Here is a 19,087-nt window from a genome sequence, read left to right on the forward strand (position 1 = left end):
ATAACAGCATATATGATTTAAATCTAATGCAATCGATATATTCACACACACATACTAGATATGTCACAATAGTTGAAATCCACCGTCATTTTTGAAAACATGTTAGGTTTTATTTAATTGCATTTAGTTATACTGGGCCATATCAAAAAACTCTCTGCACAGTCTACGACAAACGAGCAAAAAGATACGCTACGAATTGAGGACCTTCTGTCATTTTGGAAACATCGTTCAATTGCAAAGAAACATAAAGGCCGTATCCTGTAGTATACAGAAAAATTTGAATTTAAAAAACTTCGTTCCCTTGTTGATAAAGAAGTTAACATGTTGTTCTTAGCTATAATCAACAATAAACAATACCGCGCGTTCGGTTTACCTTTTATATTATTGGGATAGGATATTATTTAGTTTAACACGAAATAATTATTTTTAAAATATAAATTAATAAAAGTACCTTATAGCAAACATTAACTTTAACATTAAGATATTTTATACCATAAAACATTTCCCTAACGCAGCGTGGAATGTTTTCCTAACTGGTATGACGAAAACGTAAAAATCCAACCTTCCGTGTGCAGTATTGCATTCGGAAATGGGAACGAAAAGACATTATATTTGACTTCAGTTTTAAAATGTATTAAAACAGCATGTTCGCGCTCGAATTCGACATCGCTGTATGGAATAAATTAAACCCTTAAAGCTTTGAACACGGTTGGTAGATTGGACTACAGACCCTTGGTCCTTTAATTACTTTTCATTCCACATAGCTTTATCATGTTTTAGTGGTCTTAAATGTTCAAACATTCTTATTGAATATTTATTACTGAAGTTGAAGAAGAAATTAATATGTCCTTTAGTTTTAAGTAAGCTTGTACCGTATAACTTGCTATAATCCAGCAAATATTATTACAAACAGCTCATAATAATGGTTTCATTTGTGTAATTTTTTGGCATTTACTTTACCGTTGGTCAAAACATCAAAGAAAAAAAAATTTAAGTTGTACATATTTTCTGAATAATGAAAATATCACAATCAATTATATTTTATTAGGGCATAAGTTGTCATATAGTTGTTTGTAGGAAGGTATATTACCTTACTTCAAAGTAAACATTAGAGTCGATTAACACCATAAAATATCAAAGGCAATGATCTCTTTACTACAATCAATTTTTAGCTTATTTTAATTGCATTTTTTTGATTCGCACATATAGATATAATCTAATAACACTTAGATTACAACAAAAAAAAACTAAAAATAGTACCTAAGTATAGTTTTAAATACACAGTTTGACAAGAAAATATTAAATAAATCCTGAAACCGAAACCTGCGAAGCACCCGCATGCTTTAGAGAAGAAAAATTTGAAACTGCACGCTACAAGATCGTAATGTTGCATAATATGGCGCGTGTTCAGCCAAAGTATTCGTTATGGTATTTGCTACACCTAGCCAACAGGGGCATATGTTCCTCGATGTGACGTCGAACGTCAGGTGTGCATCCCATAGAAGTTAAACTAAAAACAAACCTAATGCGCGGGTACGTAGCGTTCAATTTATGTTAACATAAGCTGATGGAATTAGGCCGTTTATAAATTGAAGCACAGTGAGCCCTCCCTCTCCGAATGAGCGCTGCCAACAGTGAAGAGCACTTGAGACTCTGGCGAGAACATCCGAACGACGATATTTGCTGGTCCGAGGGTTAGCTCGCTGCATCCTTTTTGCTCGTGGAACCGCGCGACGTTAGGCGGGCGGGAGGCGCCGGTACAGCGTCACTCACGTCGACTCGGTTCCCTCGGTCGTGTGTCCGAACCTCTCCTGTCCGTGACGTACGATCGCTCCAAGCTTACCGGTACTAACTTGAGCTAACCGCGTCCCCGACGTGGAAATTTCGTTCCCATCCACTTCACTAATTAACAAAAACCTCCCCGTACCCTATTACCTTTTTAAAAATTATTTTAAAGTTTTCTGGCCAGTTCGCTTACTGATTTATTATTAAAGTTTTCTTTAGTGTATAAATATTGGCGACTATTTTGGACATTGTGGAATTATATTAACTAAATACTGTGGGTGTATAAAAGGTATTGCGGATTGTAAAAGTCGTGAAAACTGAAGCCGGCCGGTCTCATTTACATCTGTCAAGTAGGTAAGTATTTGCCTCGTCTGCTTTTTAATATCCGCTCTTCAAGTAGCTCTTTTTAGATGTCTATACTTTTACAGTCAAAGGGAATGCTTAATTGCATTTACATCATTGTAGAACGTAACCGCGTTTATTAAGAACCATTGCGGACTTTTTATTAAAATAGTTGCTTATTTTGAGTAGGATTTTTAATTAGCGAATAATGTTTAACTTTAGCTATTTTTTCTACACAGCTATTTATATATGTAGTTGTGTTAAAGAACATTATAAAATTAAACTTTAGACAAAAACGTAACCGTCTCGCATATAACTAACGTAAGTCGGATACTAACGTAATACACAGTTTTATTCACGAGACTTGCAAAAAAGTTTCAAACTTTATCATTCGTTGCAGACAGATAACACGAGCAGCTTATACGCTTATTTCAATTTACATACACATCTCGAGGTAGCCCAGTTCCGACACCCGTATTCATAGTTACGTACTCAAACATCATATCACCGCCACCAAGTTATATCGTCAAGTTTGCCGCTTATGCCGATAGTAGGTACCGTATAATATTATTGCATTGCTTTTACTTCTAGATGTGTATTTGAAGGTGCAGAAAAGTTATATGTATTTCACAAATATTATTGATTGTAGATCACATTCTTAATATAAATATTTAGATTGAAAACAAAATTTTCCACTAATGGAATTTTAGTAAATCATATTAAGAGAGTTGTAGCACACAAAGACATATGAGTAATGCTATGAGATAGCTTAAACTCGCAATATGTTTTCTTATGTGGGAAGAATAAAGAATAAGGAAAATCGGACACTTCGTCAGATTCACTCGTATGTAATCGCTGTTAACTCCATCAAAGAATATGTATTTATATCCTGCGCTAACATTACATTAAATTTGTTGTAATTTTTCAGTCCAAAATATAAATTATCGGTTGTTTGAGCAGAAAATTGCACCGTTTACTCCCAGCGTCAAAGAGGACAGCGCTGAAGTGTCGATACATACATTAACCGTTCGTCCACTGAACCGCTTAGAATATATTAAGTAGCTGCGCTCTCACTAGAACTCGGCTGAGAGCACGCTGTTCCAAAATGACAGCAATAGAAAACACATAATTTGTTTCACGCAAGGAGGACGGCACTATACATTTATCTTGACGTTTTAATGATGTGCGTTTAGCATTTCATACAATTATTTTGTATGAAATTATATTATCATAGTTATTGTTGTATTGCTACCCTTTTGAATAATGATGCTTATGCGAGGATAAGCGTTTTATAGTCAACGCTAACATTGATATAGTATTGTATACGAAAACATAAATAATATGAAATATTTTAATATTATTAATGTAAGTAATGTATGTAACAATGCAATTAACGTTACATTAAAATTGTCAGACGTTCAGAGTTGCTTATTCTTAACCTATAATAAATTAATCAATAGATAGGTGACTAGTTCCAAGAATCTCTTTAAATTTATTATAAGCTCATTGAATTATGTATTTTAATGCAATAAAGAGTGTCTTTAATTCATTTATTCTCAAGTTAAACATTTATTGAAAAAATGTTCTAAACCTCTTTACTTTCCGTACGTGCCTTTTTGTAAAATTAGTAAGGTATAAATAGTATTACCCGGGCAGAATCAAATTATAATTAGAAACTTCACAGTTGATTCAATTGCTAACCATATTACGCATTCTGTGTTAATCTTTAAACCTTTATAATCATCCAAAGCAATTCTTTTTATCATTAAAATTTATCATAGGCCATGCAATTCCATTTTTAAAGTTTTAAGTTATGTGGACAAAAAGGAGATATGTAATTAATTACATAATAAATTGATTAAAGTACTTGTCGAATACTTTATATGTATTACTTTGTGTGTATAAAGCGTTCTCTATCTGTTAATAATAAGAGTATGTTTATTAATATTTTTATTGGAAATTAAGACTGACATAAAATGAAAGGTAAATACGATAACAAAACGTGTAAGAACGTCAATAAAAGTGTCTAGAAACTTCGTAAATGCATTTATTATTTATAATATCAAATACAAATATCAATATGATGAGAAAATATATGGTAGACCCTAGAACTAGGCGTATGATTCTCGATCTGTCAAGATAGATGTGAAAACTTATTGTCTTCTTATATCAATAAATTGCAACGTTTAAAATATGAATTTACGTATATTATAAATTATATTTTGCTATCAATTGGAACTTTAATTACTTCATTATCAATTTGTTGAAAATTGAACTTTATCTATTACAACGTTTTGATGAAAGACATTTTCATCTAACGTTTTCAAATTACAAAATCGCTTATTGAAAAGCAATTTTCTTAATGTGGACTCCGCTTTATAAAACTTTTCAATGCGGTTTTACACTCTCTGCTTGTATTCAAATTTAATTACACACCGTAAAAGAGAGTTTTGTTAAAAACCAATACCTTAGAGAAATTTGGTTGAGCACCTTTGAAAATCACTACCTTGTAATTATGAAAACAAACAACTTTTAGCATTATATATAAAGAGAAATAACAAAAATAAAACTTCACCGAACATAGTTATTCTAACGTATTAATTTCAATCGGTAATACAATTTGAAAATATAAAATCACAAATTTCAATTTTGCACCTCCAATATCTAGTTGCGAAAATTATATAAGAAAACAGAATGACTTAGATACTCATTAGTGAATTATTAAGTTTCTTTTACTAAAAGCATCAATCATTTGCAAATTGTGTAGAGAACGCTGCAAATTATACCCTTTTACTTTGTTTTTAAAGCTCAAATTTAATGGTTGTCTGTTAGTTGCGACATTTCTAATAGAATATGTAGTAAAATAGGACAGTTTTTCTGAACAAAAAAGAGTGTGGCTTCATCAATTATTGTGTTACAATCTGGCATCTGAGTTCTTGTATATTCCAAGGGTATTTTAAAAGCTATAAAGTGCATTTGTAAATGAGTTGTTAAAAAGTTACATAGCCTCGTAACTCAAAGTAAAATCCTTCGTTGAATTGAGGTAAAACTCAATCATAACATATTTGTTTATTTAAGTACCTACATCAACCGCCAGATGAGTACGAGATGAATATTGCATATTAAATTGAAAAGGGTTACATTACACTCGTACTTTGGCCTTTTTCACAAAGCCTGCTAAAACGGCTGGCCATCCCTTCACACATTACGTGACTAAAGTTGTCAACTTATCTCAGTCGAAAACAGAACAAATGCGTATAAACTTTCTCCTTTAGAGTCTCCCCGAGTTAAATTATATACGCTCGGGGGTGCAAAAATTGAGATGTATACCACTATAGGGACCTTGCGAATTATTGTCGTCGACCTAGATGTTCCGGCCGCTGCAAATATTATTGCCGTACCATTCATATTTCATATAGCACTGTGAATAGAATTGTGTTTTATTGAATATCGGTCGTAATATTGATATAGGGAGAAAGTTTGCTTGAGCACCTTTATATTCGCAATATGTAGGCGGATAACACGTACATTCATTTAATTTCGTCAAAGGATAGTGATAACAAGTTTTTATATCATTTATGTCTTTAGCTGATTTTGATTATAGCCCTTTTCTCAACACGGATTAACGCGTATATTTGTTAAAAGTTAGACGTCTCATATGTCAGTTATTGATTGATGTACGTATATCCTGTTTAAACTAACACGTTCCTTAATTATTCTATGCCCTCAATTAAATATTATAAAACATAAACTTCTATACTTTGATATTACGAACACAATTGTGGTTTTTGGATAATGGGTTCAGACCTAAATAATATTACATTTGACTTGAAACATTTATTCCTTAATATTTAGAAAAAGTTGTATTGGTGGAAGATCTATTCATAACTGTATATGGGTAGGAGCTAACCTCTAATGTCTCGCACAACTCGTGTAGCTGGTTCAGTGAAACCCACTACTGTGAATTGAAAGCCGCAATGCAACTCTATACCACTTTTTCTCTATTGTACCGACAGCATAAACATAGATTTAAAATTTTCCTTTATAAATCAGTGAATATGTACATTTAAAATTTCGCTGCTATAACTCAATTTTAATATAATTAACTTATTGAAAATTAAGTGACCTGACATTGAGGAATTATTTTTATTATGGATTAATCGAATATCACATGTACATTATATCATACGTAGAATATAGGAAATGAGTACCTAAATGCAATTATACAATTCTATGGGACAAAAAATTTGTTTGTTGTCCCATAAAATTGCGCATAATGTACAAACAATTAAGCAATGTAATCAATGCTTTTGTTACCATTGGTTAATACCAAAGCTCTAACAATGTTTTGAAATTAAACTACTGACTAAATAAACAAAATTAACAGTTGAAATAAAATCCGTGAACTCTTTGATGTACACCTTCGAAGCCTCTGAGATAATCGCTACTTAATTAGTCCAACGAGTACTTTCGTATAATACTAGTCTATAAACTCGTGAGTTTTCATCACATTTCAGTTCGAAGTGAGTTGTAAAAAGAAATTTTACTGCTTTCACATCATAAAGTTTCGAATGCGATGAATTTTATATTGATCAGTCGGTGGGTATAAGAATCTTACGAAAGAGCAAGGGTCGAGTGATCTGCATTAGGTCAAGGAAGGAATTTTTGTAGAGCCTCATTATCAGCACATTGACTTCACGTCTGATCACCGTCCGGTAATGCGGGGTAATTTTCCACATGTACGCTATAATTGCTTAGCCTAGCTATTGAGAGATAAAGTTAAATATAAATAATATAAGGAAATGTAATGAACGAAAAAGGGTATGTGATAGCACAATGTTCTATATTTAAAAAAAAAATTAACTCCTCGAGTTTCATTATATTAGTATTTTATTATATATAGCAATTATATAAAAATTTTAAATATACCCACTTGACACGGCAAAAATTATTTTTTATTTTCATACAACTTCAACGATGAGGCAAGTGGTATGGCATGCGGTAATTCCTTACGGAATGTGTCGGGAATGCTAATATCAGAATGCGAGTAATTAGAAATTTTCATATTAATTTAATAGACATCGTTGGCATACTGTAAACATGGATATTTAGTTCGTATTGATGCATTTGCCTGAAACGCACTCTAATGCAGCTAAAATATTATTTACCATTCAAATTAGTTATAACCAATTAGTAGCTTGTTAAAATGTAAATGATACATTGTTCCAGTTTATCGGAAAGAGCATATCCATGTCATTATTAATAACATTATGTTGTTTAATACAAGAAAGTAGAGAATTTGTAGAGGACCTAGCAAGGAAGATGAAATCCTTCATCGAGTACAGGAGGATCCTCTAAGTAAATTGATAGTCAGTAAGACTCCAATGGATAAAGCCGGGAAGTTTTGTGAACGATTTGTAGCGAAAACAAATCACAATCGCCTAGAAATGTCTTATTATTACATCATTAAATCTCCTAGTTATCGAAAAGTAGATCGGTTTTTATAGCGCTGTATAATTTGATTCCTTGTAACAGTACATGAAAACGGTTAAATGTAATTATTTGATAAAAAGTATAGTCGTACTGCTGGGTAACGGTAAGGGCAGGTTGCACTAGAAGTGCGAGTGTCAACAACCTAATGCTAGTATAGTTGGTGTTATATTATCTGTGCTAATGCCTACAATTGCGCCCGACAATTTTTTTAAGTTTACCGAGTGCTTTTAGACCAATAAAATAGCATCATAAGTATATAATGTTGTTGGCATATTTTATTTATATTATTTCGTTCCTTATTGGCATTTATTTTTATTATCTAGTATGCGAAGTGTTAGTACATTTGAATTTTGTGTCAATTCGTATAATAATGTATTAAATTGTATTAACTTATAGTTAGTATTCCGCCTCGGATTTGCTGTATCTCTCAGTGATCACGCACATTGGCAACGGTGAAAGAATTTCAAGAATCCATCTACAGTCATTGAGATAAGCGTATTCATGCAAACAAACAAACTCAAAAAATTCTTTATATTGAGTATAGATACTATAGATATAAATAAGTTATACTATGAATGCATCTATAAAATACACCCTTGCTTGACTCAAAATTTGCAAATAATTCGTATTTCATCGACCACAGAATATATTCGTTTGTCCCATTCAGAAACTTTTATGCAGTGCGCTCCACGTATAATATTGAATGTTACACTTGCATGGAACGAACCAAATACAGGCAATAGAATAAAAGATCTGAGTAGAACTGTATTGAAACATATTTCATGATAAAAAAGGGGATTGGAAATAACCATGTTTCCGCATGGACAAGGCGAATATTGCATTTTGCTCGGTTGATGTGTCGACTGCATGCTAAATAACTTAGCAAGCTTCGGGCGAATGTAGTGTATTGATTTGAGATATTTTCGATGATGGTAGACTGTTTATTGAGATTCAGGTCGCTGGTCATTTGTCTGGTGTGGAGTCGAAGTAGCCAGCGCCTAATTTTAACATTAATCAATTTATGTATCGTTTTGTTCTTTTTTATTTTAAGAAGAGGATAACTTGTGCATGTTTTTAAATATGCCTATCACGATATAATTAACTTAACCAATATGAAAGTTTAAGGTGCTTTAGCAGTATTCAGATAATCGGTAAAGCGATTTTTTGAATATTATTTATTGGGAGTATAATATACGATAATCGCTTATCCTATTAATATATCATTGTATGATTTATATTTAGCTTAAAAAACATAGACGTTGAAAATTAAAATAATCTTTAAAACAGTACAAAAATTTGTATGACATTTTCATATATTATTGAGAATCCTATCCTATTCTATCCTACAAATATTATAAATGCGAAAGTTTGTAAGGATGTAAGCGTGTTTGTTGCTCACTTACGCGGGTGAAACCGCGGGGCGCAGCTAGTATTCATATAAATTCATTTATACAAGGTGTCCCGCCGTTGGTGTACTATGCTCAACGGAACATAGTTTTTAATACGCTAATTACTTGAAAAGTACTAATAAAATCTCGGATCTTTTTTTTTTATAAGATTACTTCTTAAAACTTTATGTGTACCCCCCTCACTGACCACTTATCCACTTTCCACCCGCACAATTGCGTTTAATATTATGATTTCAGAGGCACAATGTTCTCATAGTGGCGCGGTATATTATGCTGGCTTAACTAGCGATATAAACATATATTTATAGGAAAAATCAAATAAGAAATTTTGTGCGTCGTTTTGTTGTTTAAGTATTTTTACCGTAATCTGAGATTTCAAAACTATTTAAGCATAGTACATCATCGGCCGGACACCCTGTATAATGGTAATATTGATACGAACGACTTCAGGTTATTTAAGTTTTTTAGGCAGTTTGTAGCGGATATTTGTAGATGTCAATCCATCAATCCTACAACGACTAGAAGGCCCTTTTATGAAAACGACTCCTTCCCGCCAAAAACAAATATTACCGCCGCGTTCGATGTTATTTTAAATCACCGATACATGTTATTTTTATGGGAAAAATAATAAATGTTTGTATCTACTTCAAATTCGGGATTTCCAATAATAAAACCATTGCTCCATTCAAAACAATCACTCGACTCAAACTGTTGTACGTTTTATGATGCGATATTCTGTGTTATAATTCCAACACACGTGGCAAAACAATTTTAGTAACCTTAACATGATACATACAAAATGTCAGCTTAATAAATATAGCGCGAGATCCGCATCACTGCTGTCTGGGAGTGGAGCCAAGATATTGGCGCTACCGCGTTGCCTTCCTATACATTTTATGTATTTTCGCTTAAAACGCTTACATATTTCATGAGAAAATAAATGTAAATTGTAATAATCGTATTGGTTTGGTAAGAATGTTATCAGTTTGAATAGCTTTATTATTGTACTTGGATAGATTTGAATTCTACATACAATGTGACACGAAACATTACATTAAAAAATACGAATGAATTTCGTTTTTGCGTGTGATGCGTCAAAAGTTGTGTTAAAAATTATGTCTATCCTAATAAATTATGTAATCCCATGTTAAAATTCAAGATGAATTGACAAATTGGTACCATTGACATTTGTATCCAATAACTGTTGTGGGTAAACAGATGTGTGTGTGTTAATTTTATTATGTTTATACTAGCTGCGCCCCGCGGATTAACCCGCGTAAATCCGTATCCCGTAGGAATATCAGGATAAAAAGTTGCTAATATGTTATTCCAGTTGTCCAGCTATCTACGTACCAAATTTTATTGCAATTGGTTCAGTAGTTTTTGCGTGAAAGAGTAACAAACAAACACACACACACACACACACATCCTTACAATCTTTCGCATTTATAATATTAGTGGGATTGTTGGTCTATTAGGCGACTGCCTCTGCTTTAAATATTTTAGATACTACTAGCTTTTGCCCGCGCCTTCGCCCGCTTTGAATTCGGAGCAGTAGATGTTATTATACATATAAACCCTCCTCTTGAATCACTCTATCTATCAAACTAACCCAGCAAAATCCGTTGCGTAGTTATAAAGATTTATGCATACATAGGGACATAGGGACATACAGAGTAAGCGACTTTGTTTTCTACTACGGTGTGATATCATACGTGTTCATTTATTGACCCCTTCATTCTCGATATCCATCCAAATTCATACAAAACGGGATCACCATTACCTGTATCTTCCATTAATACTGCTATAAAAAAGTTCTCAATTGCTTCGAATTCAAATTCTGTAATGGATTGGATCGGAAAATACAGCTCCAATCGACGGTAAACAAAATATTACGTTTTATCTTAGCTAAACATTCTGTTTATTCTGAGTAGCTTTTCTTTGTTATTCATCTTTATTACCTACATTATGTGACTCGAGTTTCTTATGAAATTGCAAATTTATCATTTATAGTCAATATGATAAGCTAATAGTATTAGCAAAAGTTAAAATAATTACATAAGAACACGTGATGTTTCAAAAACATTTTTAAAATAAATCATACCTGCTTTTATAACTATTTGATAAATAACTTCCTGTGTTTTAGTACTTTTTGGTGTAAAAATAGTTTTTCCGGGTGCCATAAATTCTTATACCTCCTGATTGACTCATAACATCAACACTTAAAACCGTAAGCCTCTAGTGAGAGGTAAAAAGTTTCCAAGTGGAGTCTACAAGGGGTCTAACGGATCCATAAATAAGCCTTAATTAATGTAAGCAATGCAATGAAGGAAATGTGACGCTTTTTCAACAAAACCAAATGAATTATTGAATGTGAAAACGATTGGTCAATACCGTTTTCTTTGATTCTATTTTAGGAACATTAGAGCGGTATTATTTCAATTAAATGCATAATAGAATAAGTAAATTAAATAAAAATTAAAAAAAAGGACCCTGACTTACTTTCCAAATGAAGTTGGAACACACAAAATCGTTTCATCAGTTCAGGAACTATGTTGCACATACAGACACGTCACGTTTATAAGTTGTATCAACCCATTTTTTGGAGGGTTAAAAAGCTGTTCAAACATTCCAAATCTTCTACTAACAGTTCCTATAATACATTTTATCATATCGCCAGGCCGAAATAAAAAAAAAATCTATTCCCCTTTAATTGCATAAAACACTTCACAAACAAATAAATACAACAGGTACAAACGTGTACCAACCCACTTATTAGTATCGCAAAGTAAAACACTCCGATTAAATTATTGGAGCACGTTCAAACGATTCCGGCTGTTTGCGAAAAGACGAATTCCCTAAGAACGTGAGCGATTTACTTACTCACGACTTTTCTCGCCCGACTTTGCTTGTCCTCTGATGTTTGTAAACAAGCACTCAGCGTCCGTAAGCGTAAACTGTTTCCGTACTAATTTCCCAGAGATGCATTAAAAGCTCTCAGCTCCGAGCAAAGTTCGGACGTTAAATTCCAACGGCAAAATTGTTTTCTTTTGTTAACGCTGTAATTACAATACTATCGAAAGTACATTAAAAAGTCGAGCTATTAATTTTTTATTAATGTTTTATGCTGGAAATTTCTTTTGCCCATGTTTTAATTCCTTTATCGCGGAAAGCCAATAATAGGTTAATTAAATGGTGATAAACGATCCTTTTGTACTATGGATAGTCTTTTATGATAATAATTTTACGTTATACATGAATTTTGTTACACGGCGAATACTATGTCAATGATATTAATGGAAAACAAAATAGACCTGACATATTGTTGGAGTAATTTTAATAATTTCAATAAAAAATTATCTATGTTGGTAAGTATATTTTGCGATGTTATCAGTATTACTAAAAAGCAGAGACAACTTAACGTGAGCTAATATTTAGAGAAATTAATATGATTAAATTCTGGATTTATTTAAAGATGGACGTATGTTTATAAATACAGAGTATTAGACGGTTAATGATAACATTGATTCATTATACTTGGTCCACTGGCAAACAAAGCGTCCTTCCATTTACTTCCTGGACGGCGATTACGCCTTTGTCGAACACTGAACGTTCAGAAGCTGATAACATGCTGACAGCGCTTGTGTAAGCCGCACGTCACATGCATCGCAGAAAAGCCTAAAAGTTAACAGAAAATAATGTGCTGCGTTCTTCCCAAATGATAGTAGATCGTGCAGCATGTGCATGTAGTATTTTAAACGCTTAAAATGTTTAAAATCTCGCTCTGTACTGCACAAATGTTTTCTCGGTGAATTCAATCGTGTCAATTCTCAAACAAATTCAAACTATCAATCGCACATGGACGCACAAAACAAAATTGTCAAATAGCCCGAATAAAAAATATAACTCGTGCGATGTATATTTAAATATAGAATGTTCAATATTTGCCGCGTTATTTAATTTATCCATCTCCGATTTTATTGACCAGTTGTGGTATCAATATTTTGAGATATTCAATAGCGAAGAATAAATATGAAAAACATCTTTAATATTTAAGAATATTGTCTTACTATTATGTGCTATGCAGAGAGAAAATTGCCAGATATAACATAGAAATAATCTACTGATAAGAAATATAAACTTTTCATAAAGCGTATTCTATTTACTGTTCAATAAAAGCGGTCGCATGAAACTTATATAATATATTTAAAGTTATGTAGTACGCTTCAATTTTTAATCTTTAAATTCCGCATTTTTATGCCAAGAAGACGCCGTTAAAGTGCAGATAAAGCCGGGATTGAGTTTCATTGAGTTTTCAGCGTGTCTATAGATGCAAGAGGAATTTTGAGGCGTCTCAATATCACGCGAAGTGAACAAGACGACTGCGTCTCCTCGCCCCCGTGGCTTCATTGCGGCTCCAGTGAATTTCATTGTTTTGTAATAGCGATAGTTCCTTGAATAAATATTGAAATAAGCTGAACGGCGAGACGCTTACTTACTATTTAACGGTATTTCAGCGCTGGCACAATGGATTTAAAATTTGCTTAAAGATTTTGTTTGTGTATTGTTTTTAGGATATAGATTGGGTGACGCTAATGATTGTTTTGGGGAATCGTTTATATTTAAAAAACTAAAACAACTTATTGCTTAGCATGTTATTTGCAATTTCATAACAATATTCGAGTTATGAGCATATTTGTCTTCATGGTCGTGCATGAAACTAGTTATAATATTTTGTATTATTAAATAATTGTATTTTTTATCTTCCTTTTGTTTCTCAAATGGACGAGACGCATCTAATGTAATCGAACATTAACAATATTTACTGATTGTCGTTAAAATATTAGAAGCAATATAAAGTATGAGTGATGTATGGAATTTTTATATGAAAAAGTATTTGAAATACATAAAAAAACGACCGTCGCGACTGCAGATAATGGTGTAAAGCTTCAATCAAACTGAGTGCAAATGGAAAACTACGCCAGGTCAAAACGTTGTATGTACATTGGTATTTCATTTCTGTGATCGTATACCGTTGATACCATCCATAAATAAGTGCTGTGATGTATTTACTACAGACAATAGAAACTGTATTTGCCTTTAATGGTTTCTTATGCAAAAATACTCCTGCATTTTTTATATTTAAAAACTTCACAGGTATATATTTATCGAGTGTCTCACTTATATGATTTTTTAAGTATATATAACACTTGTTAGTCAAAGCACCAGCAGGTCAACTAGTGTTTAAAATATTAACGAAGAACATAGAAATAATGAGATAATAAAGTATTGAATAAAACTACGACTACGTTGAATTTCTCATTAAAATCAAATCGTGATAACTCTTTTAATTAACGCTCGTTTCTATAAAACTACACTTATTCAATTAAATTGACTTATATCGGACCTTGAAAAAGAGTTTTGACAAGATTTGTTTCTCAAAATAATTTAATAAAATTTAAAAAATCATCACCATCATCATCATCATCATCATCATCATCATCAGCCCACACATGTTCCCACTGCTGGGACACAGGCCTCCTATGAGGGTTCAGGCCATAATCCACCACGCGGGCCAAGTGCGGGTTGGCAGATGTCGCATGTCGTCGAAGTTTTGATTCTTGGACATGCCGGTTTCCTCACGATGTTGTCCTTCACCGTTTTAAGCAGTGGTGATGTTATCCACATTTGCATATAATTTGAAAAATCAATTTATTTCCTGCACACTCGCCCGGTCTCGAACCCCGACTTATCGATTTTGAAGTCCGAGGTTCTCACCACTGAGCCACCACTGCTTAAAAAAAATATAATTCGTGTCGAAGTGTTTATTGTGGGAGTCGAGCACGCTTCGGCACGAATTGAGCCAGCTCGCACCGGGGAAGTACCACACCCCCACAGAAAACCGGCGTGAAATAGTGGCATGCCTCTGTGTTTCGTACGGTGAGTGGGGGAGCCGGAGGCCCGTTTCCTTTTCCTCACCCATCCCAGTCCATTCCTTCTTTCCAGTCGTTAATCCATTCCTTTTCCCTTACCCCAAAAAAGCGGGCAGCGCATTCGCAGAGGCCCTACCTTTGCGAATGTTCATGTGCGGTGGTGATCGCTTACCATCAGGCGAACCACCAGCTCAGTTGCTCGCTATGACATAAAAAAAGCATGCTCGATTCCCACAATAAAATCCTATACAAAAACATGTCGCATTTTTAAATAACAAAAAAGATTGCATGATGTATGTAATACAGTTTCATAAACCATACACCTCAAAGCTGCAATAACTCTTTAGGTATTCATTACTAGGTAAAATGTAACTCAACGTCGAAACTTTAGGAAACACGAAGCACAAATAAGCTACTTACATTTCACAACAATGCACTGTCCATTAGAACAACCAGCAATGAAGCAGTCAACATTTTTTGTACGTTAAATTATAATTTTTATAAACGAGTGTTTTCAAATAAAAGGGTGTTAAAATAACGGAAATGTTTCTCTTCATTTTGATATAGGAAGCAATTTCAAATTTTTCTCTTCAAAAATGACGCTTAAATATTTTTGTAATACTGTCAAAACATTTTGCATGTTTATTTTAAACTAATTGACTTACCGAATATAATTTTTGTGAATTTTATACATGTTAATTATATGTTTAATTATTGAGGGTGAAGAAACGTCCATATCTAATTCTATAATTGGTTATAACTTATAATCTGTTTATATATTATATGTATATTTTAAATGTTTTTAAATTCTTGAGATAATCTGAGTCTTACAAGCATATAGAGACTATATAGGCATCTATGAGAGATATGATAATTTCAGAACACCAGAAATTGAAACAAAAATAACAACATCGTGTCACGTCTAGAGTCGCGCTTTTTACATTAACATTCAAAACGATTTTCGTCGCTTGTGTGGAAAATTAAGCTTTAATGGATTCTCTTACTGAAATTAAGTGCTTTTTAACGGATTTACGACTCTCGAAAAGTTAAAATAGGTACCTAAACCTAGGGTGTTTGTAGTAGGTAGTGACCACGCCTTTTGTATTTGCTTATTACATAATAATAATAATATTTAGAATTTTAAAATATTTAGTACATACTAAAATGATCTGTGAAAAAATGCTCAATAATTTAATTACATACTGTAATATATTTATCCAAATCTTGTTTAGTTAGTTGACTAGATAAAATCTACATCTATAATGAAGTGTTATTTACACTACCTCAAGATCGTGAATATATTTTAGTGATTTTTCTGTGTTGGATTGTCGCCTGGTTTAGACTAATAAATTTAGAAAATTAAAAAAAAAATGAACACGGGAGGAGCCGGGGCGAACAGATAATTAAAACAGTTAAGTATAATACTATTCTAATGTAAACACTAAGTATATAACCGATAACTATCTCGAGGAAAATCTTTTCCTCTTTTATTAATCCTTAACAAATGTATAATACTACCATAATCATATTATTATATTTAAGTTAGTCCTTGGGCATGTCTTTTATATTAGATATAATAGACTAAGCCGAAATCTAGGCGTAGTCATTTATAAGAATGATAGACTGGCTATAGTAATACATTATTATAGCACTGTCTATGCATATGATATTAGGTTTTCAGGTAATAACATAATTCAGATAACATAATAAAATAATATTGATAAAAACGGATTTAATATAAAATGGCGTTAAAGTCCTTCCTTATCAACTGTATCCATTTAATCTGTCTCGTGCTGCTTAAGTTTATATTATTGGCAATCGTATCCTCTTCTTTCGATGTAAGAATCACGCAAAAAAATGGTTGCCTGTAAAGGCGGTTTTACGGGCGAAGATTTTACGTGACAACGTCTTTTTCTTGGTAGAATATTTATAGATATGAATATTATTAAATTGCACAATAGGAACAAGGAATTGAATGAAAATAAGAATTGCACAAATTTTCACTATAGAAAATACTATTTGTTTACTAAAAAGACAGAGACAGAGACACAAGCACGCGCCGATTCAATGCGCCTAATTCTCTAGTGCTGCGCGCGCGGCGGACCGATCATAGTTCGGTGACTCATCGTAACGTTACCGGGCGTTACACTTTTTCATAAGTGCCTCCGAGCCGCAACCTAATTTAAGACGTTGTCACGTCAAAATGTTTAAAAGACATTTAAGTTATTTGGCTTGTTGTTATTGTTTTGATATCAAGATAATCATATCTTGTCAATCGTATTTCAAATTTAAAAAATCAAGTAAAAAAAAGATAACATTTTTGTATTTTATCAACGAAGGCATGCTCCACTTGGATATGTAGTTATTTTTTAATTATAACGTTAAATTTCAGGCTTCTTTTAAACTTACATATACATTTTAATCATCTTTGACTGAAAAACTTTTAGAATCCTCAAGGGACGCGATGCTAACGGTTAAAAAGAAGTTACAAAAATTGTGAAACAACATAGCACATAGCATGCAGACTTATTCACGTCTTCAAAGAAAATATAAAATGGATAAGGTATAATGCACTTACCAAATGACACGATATTTTAATATGTAAAAAGTAAACGGGCGGTATTTGAACTAATTTATACGGATAAACTGCTATTAACAAAAAAAAACTGTGTTGATTTTGCATATATCCAAGAAATTGTAACCTTATAAATTTTTATATAAAACAATGACAAAATAAGAAAAAAAGACACCGTAGAAAATGTGAGAATTAGTATATACGTCGACAGTAACGAGTGGTTTCATCTAGCTTAGTTTGAAGTCCTAGTACGAAAGATTCTGGTTTATTTATGTGGTTCTCTATTTTGACTTGTTTATTGCAGCCCCGGGTAGTTACTGTTACAGGAGATGCTAAATAAAAAAGACCGAAGTTTGCAATTTGCGGATGCTTTTTATTTTACTAGAATAATTATCCATGTGAAATAGACCAAATACATTTGTAATACATTTTTTCTATGAATTCAATGAATATAATATTATAATTCATCTAATATTATGAATCTAAACTAAATCAAAGAAAATGTCCTGCATTCATTTTTAAATGTTGGTGTTTATTAACGTTGACTGTGTCTATTAACATTGAAATTATAGCAAATTAGGGAATGGATGAAATTTGTCAGACAAATAAATTTAATATATAGAGCGAAATCTCTTTTTAAATGCACTCAATAACACAGTATTATACAAACATTACTCTCGTATTCCTATACGTACATATTTAGTGCATCTAAATGCTGTTAAGTCCTATACATAATGATATAACTGATGGATTCAATTATATTGCTTTAATCCGAGTACATCCTGCCCTCGGAACTTGGTCTATGTAAAACAAAACACTACTTAGGAATCGAATTTAGGCCAGGTATTTCAGTTTTTCCGACGGCGATGTGATCATAGACACAATTAGAAATAAAAAAAAAACTGAAGTACCATTTATAGCGATATCTGTTTTATCGGTCTGTTTAAGGGAAAATTAAGTGATTAAACGTGTCCTCTCCTTTTTTCGTTATGATTCTCTACCGGAATTGAATTAAGGACTTCCCGGTTCTTAAAACCCTATTGTTTATAATCAGGAGCCAGTAAAAACGATATTAACATAGTCATTAACACCCGCGCAATTAATATGCACACGTGTGTACTAAAAAAAGATTGTATGTGAATAATAAATTCACGATGTATCCTGTTACTCGGCATTGAGTAACGACACACTCCAGCTTCCGCCGCCCTCCGTATCACAACTACTTCGCATACATACGAACCCTTTTTATAGGTCATTAACCTGTGAGCATTTTGTTGATGTACGTCAACTGGATGCGATATACTCAATATTGTTTATTGTTATTGTTGAAAACGTTACTTTAATATAATCTAGATGTTGTTAGAGCAGCTTTAAACGATCAAATAGCACAGAAATGAATCCCTCCAATATAAACAGAATCAATAATTGTTCTATATATTATATAGCGTTATCAATCAATGCAAAGTAAATTTGTTAGAGACTAGATTATTGAAAATGTTTAAATTTTACGCAAATTAGGTACATCTCCAATCGAGTGACAGAGCTTTAGC

At 32.6% G+C, this 19,087-nt stretch overlaps 1 protein-coding gene across 8 annotated transcripts in view; it reads left to right on the forward strand.

The window, feature by feature from the left end:
- The first annotated feature begins 1,674 nt into the window (after positions 1–1,674).
- LOC119838262 (poly(rC)-binding protein 3) overlaps positions 1,675–19,087 on the forward strand; it is a 136,258-nt gene continuing 118,845 nt past the window's right edge. For 2 of the 8 annotated variants that reach the window (XM_038364113.1, XM_038364111.1), the window contains exon 1: positions 1,675–2,139. The gene's annotated coding sequence lies outside the window, so the exon portion shown is untranslated. The remainder of the gene's footprint in view (positions 2,140–19,087) is intronic. The other 6 variants (XM_038364112.1, XM_038364117.1, XM_038364116.1 and 3 more) reach the window with 6 other exon arrangements.

This window comes from Zerene cesonia, unplaced genomic scaffold (assembly GCF_012273895.1).
Source record: "Zerene cesonia ecotype Mississippi unplaced genomic scaffold, Zerene_cesonia_1.1 Zces_u002, whole genome shotgun sequence".
Taxonomy (NCBI): Eukaryota; Metazoa; Arthropoda; class Insecta; order Lepidoptera; family Pieridae; genus Zerene; species Zerene cesonia.